General features: G+C 38.1%; 1 long non-coding RNA gene across 2 annotated transcripts in view; it reads right to left on the reverse strand.

Annotated features, from left to right (window-relative positions):
- The window catches only part of LOC139166558 (uncharacterized), a 189,056-nt gene that overhangs the window by 67,923 nt on the left and 103,283 nt on the right, over nt 1-17,850 (reverse strand). The gene's annotated exons all lie outside the window — the stretch shown is intronic.

A 17,850-nucleotide genomic window follows, 5' to 3' on the forward strand; every position in this document is an offset into this window, starting at 1 on the left:
GAGCTGATAGATAAATTAGTGAAGATTGGACTTAATCCCTGGATAGTTCAGTGGATTTGCAGCTGGCTGAAGCGTAGACATCAGAGAGTTATTGTTAATAGTGAGTATTCTGAGCAGAGACAGGTTACAAGCAGTGTGCTACAAGGGTCTGTTCTGGGTCCTATTCTTTTTAATATGTTTGTGAGTGACATAGGGGAAGGTTTGGTAGGGAAGGTTTGCCTATTTGCTGATGACTAAAGTGTGCAATAGGGATGATATTCCTGGAGGCGTCTGTAATATGGTAAATGATTTAGCTTTACTAGATAAATGGTCAAAGCAATGGAAACTGCAGTTTAATGTTTCCAAATGTAAAATAATGCACTTGGGGAAAAGGAAATCTCAATCTGAGTATTGCATTGGCAGTTCTGTGTTAGCAAAAACCTCAAAAGAGAAGGATTTAGGGGTAGTGATTTCTGATAGTCTCAAAATTGTAGGCTAAATTCTACATTCATACTATCCCCATTGTTCCCATACATACGATTCCACCCACCCCACTCATTCATATCATAAAAATTACAATTACCATTTACCTCACCCATCCCATAGTCCCACCCATCCCATCCATCCCGCAAGTTAACCCGATCATTCATTCCATTCATTTCATACATACCTTCCATCCGATCCCAAATATCCATCACTAAAATTACCCCCTAATAAATTAGTTAAAATATATAAAAATTAAAAGTTAATTAATTAATTTTAAAAGGTTAACCGGTCAATTATAAAATTAAACTGAAACAATAATATAAATTAGGATCAGTTAATATAAAATCAGTTCTTAAATAACTAGTTCAAAATTCATCAGTCAATCAATCAATCCAGGTCAGGATGATAATAATGTCTTTAGTAAATCCTTCTTTAAGTCTGTTGTGTTATAAAATCATCCACTAGGGGTGCAGTTCTTCAATGTTATTCAATAGGGAATACAGAGATGGAAGCAGGGGGAAGAAGGGGGAGGAGATGATAAAGCAATGGTCTTAACATTTGCTAATACCCCCAGTTTAATTGGCCTTGATGGCCTTCGGCAGTTCAGTTCCCATTGTTCACTCTCCCCCAGTTCTATCCACTCTGTTCTTTCGATCTAATCCCAGCCAATGTCCTCAACTCCACACGGCTGCCCCAACTCGCCTCAGCCTCCTTCCTCCACATTACGACGCTGCCTCCTTCGTCCCCCTTGGCACCAGTAACTCTCCCTTACTGGTGCCATACAGGGCATTGGGCTGCTGTTCTTTGCACACCAGATGGTATCCCTAACGCCTTTGTTGTCCTCGAACAACCTCCGGTGCCGACAGCCAACCGCTTCCACCAGCCTGCACCTTGGCATCCTCAGTGTCCTCGGTCTCACAAAGCAAGCAGATACGTCCCGGCCTAGGCGCTGATCTCTGCTCCATCCTCTCGGCTCCTCTACCTCCTCTGTCACCGGTCACTCTCACTTCCTGGTGCCTCGCTAAGAAGGTCGGTTTATTTACCAAGTTTTTCTCTGCTCTTTTCTCTCCACCTCAGCATCGGGCATCCAGGAACGGCCACCATCTTCCGCTCCCCAGCTGATCACCCAGGCAGTTTCTCGAGGATATTTTGTTCCTAGCACCACACAACCTAACATTCAATTCTGAGCAGCATTCAATTCTGAGCCCCCAACATGGAGGGCTGAAAAACCAGAAGGAGTCAGACAATGTCTGATCTGGATGGACTCATTTTTTAATGATTTTTGCCGTTGTCTAAGAGGAGTGGCAAATCCTCCATCTCCTCACCGCTAGCACCAGAACCCGAAAAACGGTTAACCTGCTGCAAAAGGAGGAAGGGAATTGAAGAGGCCGAAGAGAAGTTGGGGAAATGGACCCCAGCAGCTTCTAAGTCGGGAACACTGGAGAGGGAGAAGCTTTTCTCGGGACGGACGGTCTCTCCCTGCGGTTGCTCCCCAAATTTACCTTTGGGGTAACTCAACTACGACTAGGCCTCAGTCCCAATGCTGCTGCGCATGTGCTGCTCCTCACCAAGAGAAACACAGAGAGATAAAGGCAAGGGACCAAAGGCAACAAAACTGAGAGTTGAACTGAAGAAAAGTATAAGTTGATAACATGGCAGAGAAAAGTGCAAATAAACCAAATGAAAAGAAACATGAGCCACAAAAGGAGAGAAAATTGTGGCAAGGAAAAGCAATAAAAGCTGACCACAGTTACATCTAACCATGGTAAAAAAGTGGTCTGGCATGTTTTCTTCGTTCTGTCATAACTCTGTGATGTTCCTTCCTTTCATTTTTTTGCTCTGAGACAAGGTGTTATTCTAACTTCAATGAGAGTTGATTTACTATGAATTTTTTTTGGCCACATTTTGTATTAGGTTATGGCAATGTTTGCAAATAGAAGCAACATAAAATTGGTAGTTACTGTTTAGTAATAAAACAATATAAGTGAATCAGGAAATGGTTCTTTTTATTAGTTTTGCTGAATTATCCATGGAGAAGAGAAAAGGAATTTCTCCTTTCTTAACAACACCCCAATTCTGGATAGAAAATCACATGCTGCCATTTTTGTTAAGGAATTTGAGAGAGTCCAATGGGCTCTTTGAGACAAGTCTTCAAATCAGCAGAGGGCCTTGGGCAGTGTTTATAATTGTAAAACCTGTCTAGAAAAGAGCATCCTATGAGAGAAAGTTGCTGCAGATGGTAGCACGTAAAATTCTGATGTATTAATGATTTTTAATTGCCATATCCCCATGCCATTTTGTGAGTGGCAAGTACTATTCAACACATATTTTACAAAAGAGTGCCCATAACCAAATCCCAAATGTGCCCTGTGCCCAAAGAAGTTCTACTGCTAACACATATTAAATAATAAATGTTCCCTAATTTTAAAGGTGAGGGGAGAAATTTCATGTTAAAATTTTGTGAGTGGCTTGAATATCGATGGTTTATTTTGGAAGAATACAACAAATAGATTTTATATTTGCTATTATTAAACTCTCTCCCTCATCATCCCTCTTTAACTAGTGTATATAATATAGCTCATGCAGCTGTGAATAATAATATAATAAAGCCTAACTTAACATCTCCTTGAATTTGTAAGAATTTTTTCCTAAAAAATCTTTACAGAGAGCTGTTTGTGAATGGCTCACCAAATGTTTATGTGTCAAAATGACTTTCTGTTAGACATGTTGTGTGAAATAAAGCTAATAAAAACTTAAAATACACTCATCTGGCAAATGAGATTTCTATGCACCATAGAAGAAATTTAAATAGAAGTAGAAGGCTAGATTACACAGGCTAAGCAATGCTACAAAGGTTACATAATCCTTGCCAGCTTCAGACTGCATTTTTGCCCATTTGGAAAGTATACCTTTGAGGGATGCCATGAACTGTACTTTAAGGTCAGTTTTTTTGTTCCTAGTAATTAGTTTTGTCAGAATAAAAGATGTCAAAAAACCTCAGAACTACAGAGAGCCTAGCACCCCTGCAATTAAAATAAATGATTAGCAAAAGTGAAGAATCAGTGTTCCAGCTGCGTTTGAACTACAGGACATATTTAATGATCAGCTTTTCCTCAGTTATTATAATGTATTTTTAATTTTATTTCTCAAAACATTCCCTTCATTTTCAACTGCTGACTAAAACATGACTCAGTTTGGTTCCTCCTTTTTTCTTTCATTTTTACAGAACAAACAATGTTCTCCTACATGGCAGGTCAGAATAACCTTGGTGTTTTAGTTATGTCAAGCTGTATATACAACATGACTTATCAATCTTTTTAGATTTATTTTTAAAACAGGCTTTTAATTTGAATATCATACATACTTTGAAAAATAATACAGGGGTATGATATGTCAAAAAAGAAATAAAATTATGGATTGCTTGAATCAGCAAGGTTGATAGCATCAATGGATATCCTTATAGCTGAGACACCTTCAAAATAGCTTCATTTGTGGATTGCTCAGTTGTGGATTCAGTTCAATAATGTTCACAGTGTCCAGTTGTGGATACCCCATTTCAGTAGAGATATAGGAGAGATCAGGTATTTTGTATATAGAGGGGATAATTGCCTTAACCTTTACTTGTACTCAGAATACTAGATTAGCTAGACCCTTTGCTCTGATGGTAATAAATGGTAGTAAATCTAATTATGTAAGAGTAGACTTGAGGTCACAGTAGAGCATATGAAGAAAGAAAGAACAAAAGAGTGCCTTTGTCCAAGGTTGCACAGACCATTGTTAGTTATTGACAATTCTTTTTAATAGAAAGTCCAACTAGATGTAGTTCTTCATGGATAGATAATAACTCTTAATACTGTGCACTGACTTTGCTTTCATTGTAATGGATAATCAATTAATTCAATAGTTGACTGCTTGGCTATAATTCATGCTCACAAATTTCTAACATGTTGAAATGATAGCCATGAAGGAAAGCAATCAAAGATGTAAGAAGACCACATTTATCTATTTATTTACTAATATTTCTAGCCTGCTCAAACCAAACAGAATGGGTATGTTACAACAAAGTCACAATAAAATCACTAGAAATCATTTATAATCAAGAGAAATAATTAATAGAAATCTAATACATGATAGAAACAATGCAGTTAAATTATCCTTAGGACCAAATATCTGTTGGATCAATTCTATTTGCTAGTGTTTTCAATGCATTGAGAATAAGAGCTCTTCATATCTTTAAGGGAAGAGTATTTCATAAAATAGGGACACCATTTTGAAAATACTTGTCACCTGACCTTTGTTTCATGAATGGTCTCAGAGCTGGTCTCCTCAGGGTCCCATCAACCAAACAATGCCGGCTGGCAGGACCTAGGGGAAGAGCCGGTCATCTGGAATCAGCTCCCCCCCCGGAGATTTGCACTGCCCCCACCCTCCTTGCCTTCCGAAAGAGTTTAAAAGCTCATCTTTGTCACCAGGCTTGGGGTCATTAGATTTTCCCCCCTGACCAATGAATGTTTTTAGTGTGATTTATTGAGTGAATGTTAATGAACGTTTTAAAGTTAGAATTTTTAAAGATGTTTAATTTTATTAATTGGATCAATTGCATTATTATGTCTTTTATGTATGCTGTGAGCCACCCCGAGTCCTCGGAGAGGGGCAACATATAAATCCAATTAATAATAATAATGGGAACTCCAACTGAAGTTCTTTAAATAACTGAATGAGGTAGACAGATTCAATTTTGACAAGGCATTGAATATTTCATCCTGATGTTACACTAAGAAGACTTTAAAGGGGATAATCAGAATTTTGAATTGATCCCTGAAGCTTACTGGAAATTAATGCACCAAGTTCAGCATAGATTTTATTCTCATTGATTGGGCTGTGTAACAACTCTGGCTTTCTAGTCAGACCATGTAGAGCATATTAAGGTAATTTGATTGATTGGGGTATAAGTAACAACATGATCATGAGGACATCTTAAAATTGAAGTAAGGTCTGGTTCCCAATGTGGATCTTTTCAGCAGAAGGATCGCTACTATCTCCTTTAAAGCAGAGAACATTAAGCAGGCCCCCAGAGAGAGATTGACTAGTTCCAGAGCTCATGAATGGCTACTGCTAGGTCAGTAAGAAATCAGTACATACTGTGGTTTTAAATCTAAACTATACTTTGGAGAAAACTTCTGTGTTATATTTTCTGACAATATCTTTTAATAGTATGCATTTCCATGATATATCTTTCCCTCACTGTGTATAAATGTTCTGTATTCACTAACAGAATATTTGTTCATAAATCACATCAACTTTTCCCAATTGATACCATCCATCGCTATGGAGCCACAACAACAGAACTAATGAGTGGGACTTGAAAAATAAACCTAGCATTTATAGAGAATAGCAGATGAGCTGCTTCTATAGGATTTTACAGTAATGTAATACATAAGCTACAAAAATATAAACCAACTCATTTTGGAAAACCCATTTAGAATAACTACTAGGACAGATACTACAAGAATATCATCAAGTCTCTGGATGACAAGCAATTATAGAAAAAGTTAAAATACAGAATTCAAAAGAACAAGTTGGAAAAGACCTTGGAAGTATTCTAATCCAACCTACTGCTCAAGCAGAAGACCCAATATCATTCTGGAAAGATGGCCGCCAAATTTATTCTTAAAAACCTCCAGTATTGGAGTACTCACAGCTTCTGAAAGCAAGCCATTCACTGATCACTTTTTCTCACTGTATGAATTTTTTCGTAAGTTCTTTGCTGGATTTCTCTTTGATTAGTTTCCATCCATTATTTCTTGTCTTGCCTTCAGATGCATTGGAAAATAGGTTGTCCCGTTCTTCTTTGCAACAGCCTCTCAAATATTGAAGACTTCTATCATATCATCCCTAGTCCTTCTCTTCATTAGAGTAGTTACCCAGTTCCTGTAACCAGTTCTTGTTTTATCCTCCAAATCTCTAATCATCCTTCTGGTTGTACTCTGCACTCTTTCTAGTATCTCAATATTTTTGTATTGTATTGACCAGTACTGGATGCAGTATTCCAAATGTGCTCTTACCAAGCAGTATGTAGCAGTACTAATACTTCACATACATTTGATACTATTCCTCTGTTGATGCAGTCTAGGACTGCATTGGCTTTTTGCGGTCTCTTATTTTAGTGGCTGTCTATTAGGACTCCTAGATCCCTCTCACAGCCACATTCAATCATATTAAGATATCTGCCTTGTCATTCTAACTTTATAGTACTTGGTTGCAATGTACATTTACACCTAATCTATTACTGGTTTACGCCTGGGCAACGAGGAAACCCCATCTTCGGCTCCTCGCTGCTGCCGCGCTGCGGAGCAGATCAGCTGTTGGGCGGCCGAAGGAACCTTCCCTGGGTCTTCCCCGCCGCCCACACGCAAACTCCACCATCTGCGCATGTGCGGCCATGGAAAAAGGGGCGCGCATGCGCAGATGGTGTTTTTACTTCCGCACCACTACATCCCGAAAAATCGATTATTGCGAGGGGTCTTGGAACGGAACCCTCGCGATAATCGGGGGATCACTGTATACTTTTTTTAACCAAGTATATTCTTTTTTCTGCATTTGGTGTATTTGCATTTTGTACACTGTGAACTAGTTTTGATTGAATATCTAGTGCTAAACAAAGAACTTTTATATACTAGCAAAAACAACATAGTGAAGTTGGATGAATGCAAATTTTAATTATTTAATTACACCTTTCAGTGACACTTTCATTAGATTGTCAGTAAATTAAGCTATCATATAGACTGATTATGGTATTATTGTATGACTGAAGCTAGTGAATTAGTCAGCAGTGCTCAGAGAGCTGTTTTCTGAACATTAAGCAGATATCTTATCTTTAACATTAAGCAGATCTGATATTCAAGGACAAAAAAATTGTCAAAACCTCAAAACTTGAAAAAGAGGAAATATTAATATAAATTTAGACATGCCATGTCTGTAATGCTTGTGTTGTAGTTCTTGAACAAATGAGCTAGCTTCTCAAGAGATTACGAATTTAAGATTTACATGGGAAACAATCTGATGTAACTTCCAATTCTTTTCAGAAGGACAAATAGAGATATTGGACACAATGTTGTAAGCACCAATGACCCCATTGCCATGGTAGTTAAGATTATTTGTTTGTATCCTGCCTTTATCACTTTTTCAAATAAGTTATGGAGGTGAATATATCCATAACATACCTCCTCCTATTTTTCGCACAACAAAAAGTTTGTGAATTAATTTATGCTGAGACAGATGACAGGCCTAAGGTCACCCAGCTGGCTTTTCAAGACAAGACTTGAACTCATAGTGACTCAGTTTCTAGCCTTGAGCGTTAACCATTTGAGCAAAGTAGCTCTCAGTTATAAATAATATTTCATGCTCTATGTTGTTTTTCTGCTTTACCTTGGCATTGATACCCAAAATATCTTCTGCCACTAGTTGTTATTCTGATCTAAATTATAAGGGTGTTGCCTGAATATAACAGCAAAGATGAGTGTAATTCTGGCCCTGGGCTCAAGCTGTTGCTACTCAATGCCAGGTCGGTGGTAAATAAAGCTCTCCTCATCCGGGATTTGATCCTGGATGAGGAGGCCGACCTGGCTTGTGTGACCGAAACCTGGCTGGGCCCGGAGGGAGGAGTTCCTCTCTCTGAAATTTGCTCAGCCGGGTTTCGGATATGGCATCAGCCTCGACCCCAGGGAAGGAGGGGGAGGAGTGGCTATTATAGCCAGGGAGAGCCTTTGCCTGCTTAGACTCATTGCTCCAGAGATTGCGGGTTGCGAGTCCCTCCTGGTGAAGTTGGACTTAGGGGTTCAGGTGGGCTTGTTACTCACATACCTGCCTCCCAGCTGCGTGTCAACAGCCCTGCCTGTGCTGCTGGAGGAGGTAGTTGGGCTGACGGTGGGGTTCCCCAGGCTTATGGTCTTGGGGGACCTTAACCTGCCGTCGCTCGGTGAAACCTCTGGGCTAGCACAGGAGTTCATGCCCACCATGACAGCCATGGACCTAACTCAAGTAGTGCAGGGTCCGACTCATGAGGGGGGGGGCGCACCTGACATGGTATTCCTCTCTGAGCAACTGAGTAATGATCTGAGATTAAGGGGCTTAGAAGTGCTGCCTTTGTCATGGTCAGGTCATTTTCTACTGCGGCTTAACTTCCTGGCTCCAATCCTTCCCCGCAGGGAGGCGGAACCGATTAAGAAGTTCCGCCCCAGACGCCTGATGGACCCAGAGGGCTTTCAGAGGGCGCTTGGGGTTATTCCAGATACACTCATCCACAGTTCGGCAGAGTCTCTTGCTGAGGCCTGGAACAAGGCTGCAGCGGAGGCTCTCGACCTGATTGCGCCGTTGCGACCTCTCCGCGGCACTAGACCCCGTAGAGCACCATGGTTCAACGAGGAGCTCCGGGAGTTGAAACACCAGAAGAGACATCTAGAGAAGCGATTGAGGAAGAGTAAGTCTGAATGCGATCGAACACTTGTAAGAGCTCATATTAAGACTTACAAAGTGGCGCTCAAGGCGGCAAGATGTGCGTATCATTGATTGCATCAGCAGAATCTCACCCGGCCGCTCTGTTTAGGGTGACCCGCTCCCTTCTTAACCGGGGGGGAGTTGGGGAGCCCTTGCAGAGTAGTGCCGAGGACTTTAACTCATTTTTCGCTGATAAAATCGCTCGGATCCAGGCAGACCTCGACTCCGATTGGAAAGCAGAGTCGACTGACAATGAGTCAGTCGAGGTGACTGGGGCACGTACTTGTCCACCTGTCTGGGAAGAGTTTGATCTGGTGACACCTGATGAAGTGGACAAGGCCATTGGAGCTGTGAGTTCCGCCACCTGCTTACTGGATCCGTGTCCCTCCTGGCTGGTTTCGGCCAGCAGGGAGGTGAAACGGAGCTGGGTCCAGGAGATTGTCAACGCTTCCTTGGGGAGTGGGTCCTTTCCAGCACCCTATATGGAGACTTTCGATACCATACATCAACCATGGTATCCTTCTGCGCTGGCTGGAGGGTTTGGGAGTGGGAGGCACTGTTCTTCAGTGGTTCTCCTCCTACCTCTCCAGTCAGTCACAGTCGGTGTTAGTAGGGGGTCAGAGGTCAACCTCTAGGTTTCTCCCTTGTGGGGTGCCTCAGGGGTCAGTCCTCTCCCCCGCTTTTCAATATCTACATGAAACCGCTGGGTGAGATCATCCAGGGGCATGGCATATTTGTTTGTATGTATGTTTGATTTTAGAATTAAGGGTGTTTTAGCTATTTTGTATTGGATTTACATGCTGTTTTTATTCTGTTGTTAGCTGCCCCGAGTCTGCGGAGAGGGGTGGCATACAAATCCAATAAATAAATAATAAAATAAATAAAGAGTATTTCTGCCATCCAAAGCAAAGGTCAGATGTATTATTAATTATTTTTAATGTATGTTGTAGCAATTCAGATTTTGGATTAGGACTAGAAAGATTAAGATTCAGGTTCAGTCTCAGCTCATGGAAGTTCAGGATTGTATAGGAAAAAAGTTAAAGGAAAGAATGCTATGTATGCCAACCTGAATTCCTAGAAGAAAGAAAGGATTGAAATCTGGTAAACAAACTAATTAATTTAAAGGCAGCACATTTTAGCACACAAACAGAAAATCCCACAACATTTTCCCCCTACCTCTGGAAGTTAGAATAGTATAATAACAAATTAAATACTATGTAATTGACCTTTTTTTTTGAATCCCAAACTCCTCTGCCTCTGGAGTTCAGAACTTGTGCCTAATGGTTACGAGACTAAAAATAACAAAATAGCGGTTGGAGAGGGACATAAGCTTCTCACTATACTCGTTAAAAAGATCTGAGGATCCTTGGAAATGAACTTGTGCTGGCACAAGACATACAGAAAGTACTGGAGGACTCTTAGAGTTACCAATGAATATTATATTGAGAAAATTCAGTTATAAGAAGCTAATGACTGTGTCACTGTAAAATTCTGAAATTTAAAAGCATTATTTCAAGTTTATTGCAGAAGATTCAAACAATAAATTATCAAACCTTTGTTTCTGAATGGCGACCCTTCTTCCTGACAATGAAGTTTATGCATCTTTTCAAGCATATTACTATGTGAGGAGTTATAAAAACGCATTGAACTATGAAGTCATTTCCATTTCAATATTAGTTGAAAAACAATTTCACAAAGTGTATATACATATTGTCACACATATTTATATGAAATAATTGGGCACCAACAGATGCTATATTTTAGAGGATGATCACCTATTTCAGTCACTTATTCTTGTATTACCATAGGAAATGAAAATATCAATGATGAATGCTTACAAGAGTACTACAGAGTTCCAGGAACTGAATAAATTGGCTCGATATTATGAACCATTTTATACTTCACTTTTAATTAGCTTTCTACCTGTGATCTTTACCAATATCATTACCTTCTGAGAATGCTTTCTTGAATGTGAATTCCATGCATGCTGGACTTAAGTGTTATGTCTTCAATACAATTGATTTTTGATATGAAAAGCATATGACAAAAAAAATGCCTCTGGTACATTAGACATATGTTTTCTGAGAAAAAAAAATATATACTGAGCTAGCTAGCCTATGTGAAAACAAGAAGTGATTCTGCATTTTTGGTTCATGACTTATGTATTAATCATGGATCATACAGGGTCATTAAACTTCTGTAAAGCTGTGATATATTTATGGCACAAGGCATAGTCACATAATTTCTCCAAACTTAAGAATTTTGTCAAGAAACTTCACCATACCAAAATCCCCAAAATTTGTTTTGTGCCCAAGAGCAGACAGCTTGGGAACCTACTTCCCCAAAGAGTTTTTACGACTATTGTATTACTGTATACTCTGCTTTCTTAGTGATAAATAGCCTGGCTTTGACATATGGTAACCATGGTTATCAAATTCAAGAAGCAATTACTAAATGCATGTATTTTAGCCACTTCCTAGATACAGAAACTTCACCGACGGCATGTCCCACTGTGGGTGTGCTTGGAATCAATCTGCTTCAGTCTATTGCCAATCTCAGGTCAAGTAGGGTTTAAGAGCATGTTAAATAGAATTTCAAGATGTGAATTAGCTCAGTCTCGGTACAGTTTTCGTGTATTCAGAATTTATGGAAACCAATATTTGCGTATATTAGAAACATTTGTATTTGTGCGATTATTTTACTGCTTCTACAGTTTAAAAGTATGCTTTGTGATTTTATAGGAAACTTCAGTTTCTAATTTTTGCAAGTTAAATGGCAGAGTAAATACAGTATTAACATTTATTTTAGTTTTATATATCTACTTCGCATCCCACCCTCCTCCTACATTCAGTGTTCTCAGATCTTTAGGATAAAAGAGCAAGATTTAATACTTGTAAATATTTACCTTATATTTCCCCAATTCCAAAATCTTCAACCTTCTATTATCTACAATACATCTCTCCCCTTTTCTAAGAGATCTGTAAGGTGCATGCATAAGTGCACCGTCGTGCCTAAGGTCCCTGTCTTAATGTCTTTTTATCTTTTCTATCTCTATACTTATATTATGTTAAACATACTACAATACTATATTTGTATGACAAATAAAATAAATAAATAAAAGTATTTTAAAAAATAGAATTTTTCTCATACTTTGCCTTAATAACTGTTTTAATGTTTATTAAAATGTACAGCTGTATAAACTGATATGTTTATATCGGTCATTGCAGATTTATATGCTGCTTTAGGAAGCTTACCTGGACAGCTTACCTGAAGACTTAGGTAAAGATGTGGATTTTTGTAGAAAATGACTAGGCTGAGCCTGAAGAAAGGGTCAAATGCATCATCAGTCATGAGTCCCTGTGCTCCCACAAGACATCTAACTCCATTCCATCTTGAATTTCTTAACTCCTGCTAATTTCCCTTGATCACTAATAGTTCAGATTCTTGTAGGGAGCTTAAGGTAATAAAACTTAATGCTCATTTGAACTGCACTGATTTCCCCAGAGCCTGATAATTTTATTACCTTTCTAAATTTTATTTTAAAAAAGGCCTGCCTCAACTCCCAAAGGCAATTTATTCCAGAACATAGGTTCTGCCATTGGATTGAACAGAATTTGCTGTTCATGTAAGACAAATGTTATGACATACAAAAATTGCCCACAAGATTAAATGCTGCAACTCCCTGCCTGTCAATGATTACTTCAGCTTCAACCACAACAACACAAGAGCACACAACAGATTCAAGCTTAATATTAGCCAGGCCAAACTGGACTGTAAAAAATATGACTTTAGCAATCGAGTTGTCGAAGCGTGGAACTCACTACCGGACTCCGTAGTATCATCCCCTAATCCCCAACACTTTACCCTTAGACTATCTACAGTTGACCTCACCAGGTTCCTAAGAGGTCAGTAAGGGACGTACATAAGTGCACCAGAGTGCCTACCGTCCCATGTCCTATAGTCTCTCCTATATCTCCTATATCTTCTCTTCTATCTCTTCTATCCATTATATTTCTTCTATCTCTTGTATCTCTTTTATCTCTTATATTTTCTGCTATTCTCTCTAGTTATATTTTACTCCTATATTTCTCTTCTATACTCTCTTTGACACATTCTACTCGTATATATCCTCTATTATTATTGTGTAATATTGCGTACTGGACAAAAAATAAAAATATATGTTCAGTTCTATATGTCCCCTAATGGAAGGGTCACCTATTATTCATACTGCTCCTTTATTTAATAGAGTTCTAACCAAAATATTACTAGCACATGTGTACATAGTCTAGTACTACGTAGTACCTATAACTAGGTCTCTCTGTTTTAGTTAGAGCAGGAGTGTCAAACACGCGTTGTCATGGCATCATCACTTGATGTGTCAGAAAATTTTTCCCCTTCGCTAAACCGGGTGGAGGTAGGGCCGGCACATGCTGCATCCAGCCCGTGGGCTATAAATTTGACAGCCCTGAGTTAGAGGAACAAATGATTAAGCATTAAACATGTAAACTTTTAATGAAATTGTTTTTTCATTATTAGTCATAGTTGTCAAATATTAGTACTGGAACTAAAGAAGCCAGGCTGCTAATGTGATTTTAAAGATGAAGCATAAACTGCAAAAATGTCTCCTAATCTCTGAAGTATGCTTCCTAGAACTGACAACTTCATCTTCTCTAATTAATTGATAAATCATGATTGATTGATTGATTGATTACGTGCTGTTTGATTCCTAGCAATAATATACAGTATTTTTAGAGTATAAGATGCACACATTTCCTCCTTAAAAGAGGCTGAAATTTGGGTGTGTCTTACACTCTGAATGTAGATTTTTCAAGGCTTTTTTTCAGCTCTAACTAGGTGCTAATGATCTTCCCAGTTCTTACTGCCTTGCAGGCTCTGTCAGGAATTAAAAATCCCTATGTAATATCATAATGCAGAAAGTAGGCCTCAGTTAAGAATGCTGATTCATTCAGAGGCAGTTGAGCGTGCAGCAACCTAGCAATTATGTGAAAAGTACTTAACAAGGCAAGAGCTCCCTGCTTTCTCGCTCTCTCTCTGTTCGCTGTTAGCTGAGTGCTGTTGCTGTTTGTGGAAGTATACTTTGAAGAAGCTGTAATGCTGTAAAAATTGGTTCCTGTGAGTTATTGAACTAAGATAGCTGTAGCAAGGTACTAGTAAAATACTAGCTTATTGTATGTATAGTATAGACAGTAGTAGTAGTAGTAGTAGTAGTAGTAGTAGTATATTAAAGAAGTAAATATATATTTTACACAACTTCCTACTGCTACTGTGTTTCATGGAAGACTTCAACTCTATTTCTACTGGTCTGTGGCTGGCTGGCTGGTTGGTTTGGTGGGCTGGCTGGGCTGGTTTGCTGCTTGGGCATATACAGGCTAGTTTCCACAAATGCAAGGTCTGATAGGCTCTTTCATTATTACTCTCTGCAAAGAATGTTTTCCAATCCCTAAGTCTTTGCAGGTGTTTTTTCATTGCTCTACTTGGAAATTTCATTGCTGGAAATGTTTCATTGCTGGAAATGCTGGAAATGTTTCTTTCCACCCCTAACCAGGTGCTAATGATGTTCCTAGCTCTCACTGGCTTGCAAGTTCTTTATCTCCAAATAAAGTTTTTTTAAAGCCATAACCAGGGGATAAAATAATGTGCTGAAGCTAACCAGACTACGGACACTAGCCAGATAAATACCTAGCAGACATATTTTTTCCTGTTTTTCTCCGCAAAAACTAAGGTATGTCTTATACTACGGTGCATCTTATACTCTGAAAAATATGGTAGATGCTTTTCATGATGATCATAGAACTTAATCTGGTCTTTCAAGTCTCCCACTGGTGCACTGATTGGCACTTTAACTGAGTCTGGTCACCTTGCTCTTCTCTTTCCCCTCACTTTTCCTAGAATTACATTCACATAATGTATCCAGAGAAGGATAATTTGAGCCTGGTCATTTGTGCCTTGAATGAGTCTCAATTTGTTATCAGTTTATGCAACTCTGTTCATTATACATACACTTCCTGTCGTCAATGATTGCTTGAGAAGAGGTAATGGCCTTCAGTAAATGTTGTATGAGGATGACTAAGGAAATTCAGTAATTCAGTTCAAAAAGATTAAATGAACTGTATTTACTTCAGTGGTGGGATCCTGCCGGTATGGCTAATTGTGCACAGCTCCATGGCTCTCACACATGAGTGCAGGATCGAGTGCAATTTTGCTTCCCGCACCTGCATGCAGGAAGAAAAACCTCACTGAAACGTACATGCATGTGGGTCCGAGTGTGAGATTTTGCTATCTGTACAGGTACGGGAAATGAAATTGCGCTCAATCCCACACTTGTGGGTCAGAGCTACAGAGCTGCACACAATCAGCCATACCGCAGGAGCCCACCACTGATTTACTTGTATGTCTAGACTTCTTCTACAACAGTTATAATTTTAGAAATTACAATTATGACATTTTCAAAAATAGCAAAGCTCACATATGTATTCTTAACTAGCGTAATCTAATTAATAAAGCATGGTTTTATCAGCAATGGATGTGTTACTCTTAGTTTTAGGATTTCTACTATAAACATTAAGAAGATAATCTTCACCTATTTGACCTGGAATTTTTTACTATTTTACCCAAATCCAGAATAATTGCAATCCAGTGCCTTTTAATTTTAAATACTGTATTTTTCATTGCTTGCCAAAACAATCACCATATTTTTCAGAGTATAAGACGTACCCTTTTCCTCCCTAAAAGAGGCTGAAAAATTGGGTGCATCTTATACTTCAAATGTAGCTTTTTTGAAGCTTTTTTCCTAATTAGGTACTAATGATCTTCCTGGCTTCCTATTTCTTCCAAAGAAGGTTTTTTCCCCAGCCCAAAGTTTTTGCAGGCTTGTTTTCAGTTCTAACATGGTTCTAACGATCTTCCTGGCTTGCAGTATTTTTTTTTAATTCCTATTCTCTCTGAAGCACTTTTTCTTACCCTAACTCTTTGCAGGCTTCTTTTCATTTCTACTCCCTCTGAAAAAGGCTTTTTCAGCCCTAACCAGGGGATAAAATAATGTGCTGAAGCTGAACAGACTAAGGACGCTAGTCAGATGAATACCTAGTAGCTTGATTTCCCCCCACTATTTTCCTCCCTCCAAACTAAGGTGCATTTTATACTCTGGTGAGTCTTAGATTCTGAAAAATATGGTATTTTAATCCATCTTTTAAGGTTCAGAACATTAGGTTGTGAAATATATAAAGAATTTTGAAAGAATAAAATACTAGTTTATAAAACAAATCAAAAACATATTGTCAAAAGTTCATCAAACTTACAGAGCATAGGAAATTCATTTTCAAATAAGCATTAAGAACACATCATGCAAGCCAGTGAAATCTATTGATGATCTATAATACAAAAATCAGTGGCAATCCTTTTGTAAGTTTTACAGGTTCAAATAATGTTCCAATATTTAGAAGGCTTTATTTCTTGTGCCAATAGACTAAATTATCATGTGTAATATGAATGAATAGCGCCAGTTTAATCTAGTTATTTCATTCTTCTTGCATGCTTTTCTATCTAATAGTGGGTCCCCATGATCCATTAACCTAGTTGGTTTGCAGGTTTTGATGTAACACTGGGCTTTGGGAAATATTAATTTATCTCTTTTATATTATTAAGCTTGAGAAAGATACAGGATATGATTGAATGGGGGCTAATAGACACTATAGTTAGGGTCAGCAATTTTTTTGTGCCAGTGAGCACTTTCTTCTTTTAAGTAAACAATTTTCAATTTGTTAGATCTACAGAAGATGTGCTGATGAAAAGTGTATTATTAAGCATGTGGGACTGAATTTTTTAATCTTATTGGATGTATGTGTGAACAACACCAGGAAAATTATAGCATGACAGAATATGCTAAGGCTTATGGGGTGTTGACAAATCCATTTTGCACCTTTTTTTGGCTACCAGTGATTTTACACAACACAAAGAGCCACAGAGTAACCACCTATGCTGGATTTATTTTATGTTTTGCTATACAGTATACTTTATATTAGTGCACATTATTTTATTAATTCTTCTACCTTTTATACATCTAAGTAAATATTTTTCCTTCGGTTTCTTAGCCTTGGCCCTATGCAATTGCTAGTTATTGAAATAGCAATATTTTTTTTCATGGAAAAAAATCTATTTCCCTATCTTCTGTATTATAGATATAGTTTTACATTGTTAAACACAAGAGGCCACACATTTTTGACTTTAAAAAAATCTAAAGAAACAGTGTGGGTTTTCCCAATTATGTATCCTTTGGATCTGCTAAATTACAGTTGTAATAAATGATTCCATGAAAATTTTCAAAAAAATAAAAGTGGCATCTAGCTTGTTTGGGTAGAAGAGTGGGATCATCATTTTAAAAAATCAGATAGATTTAAAAGTAGAATTCCTATGCCAGCATCACATTCTATCTCATTCATCTGTACATCATATTTTGACATAAGAGATGGAAACTGAAAATAAGAGAATGAAATTAAATCAGGGGAGGAATTTGAACTTCCAAACTTCAGAAACATTTTAACAGCATATTTAATATTTTTACCTGAGAATACAGGAAGTAGGAATTATGATCAATATGCCCAGAGTAGAAAGACAATTTGGTATTTATTTTCAATTTTGCCTAAATGAGTATATATTTTCATAAGGTATGGCATAATATGAGGATTTAATTACAATCCCCAAACATAATCTAACAAGATTGTGATAGAATTATCAAAGTATTTCTTTTATAATTAATTCTTAATGACACCCAGAGATTGATCTAAAGAAATGTAATGTTATATAGATTTCTCTTTGAATTGCAAGTTCAAATCCTAGTTCCTGATTCTGTTTCTTAAAGTAGAATCATAA

This window comes from Erythrolamprus reginae, chromosome 4, assembly GCF_031021105.1.
Source record: "Erythrolamprus reginae isolate rEryReg1 chromosome 4, rEryReg1.hap1, whole genome shotgun sequence".
Classification (NCBI taxonomy): Eukaryota; Metazoa; Chordata; class Lepidosauria; order Squamata; family Dipsadidae; genus Erythrolamprus; species Erythrolamprus reginae.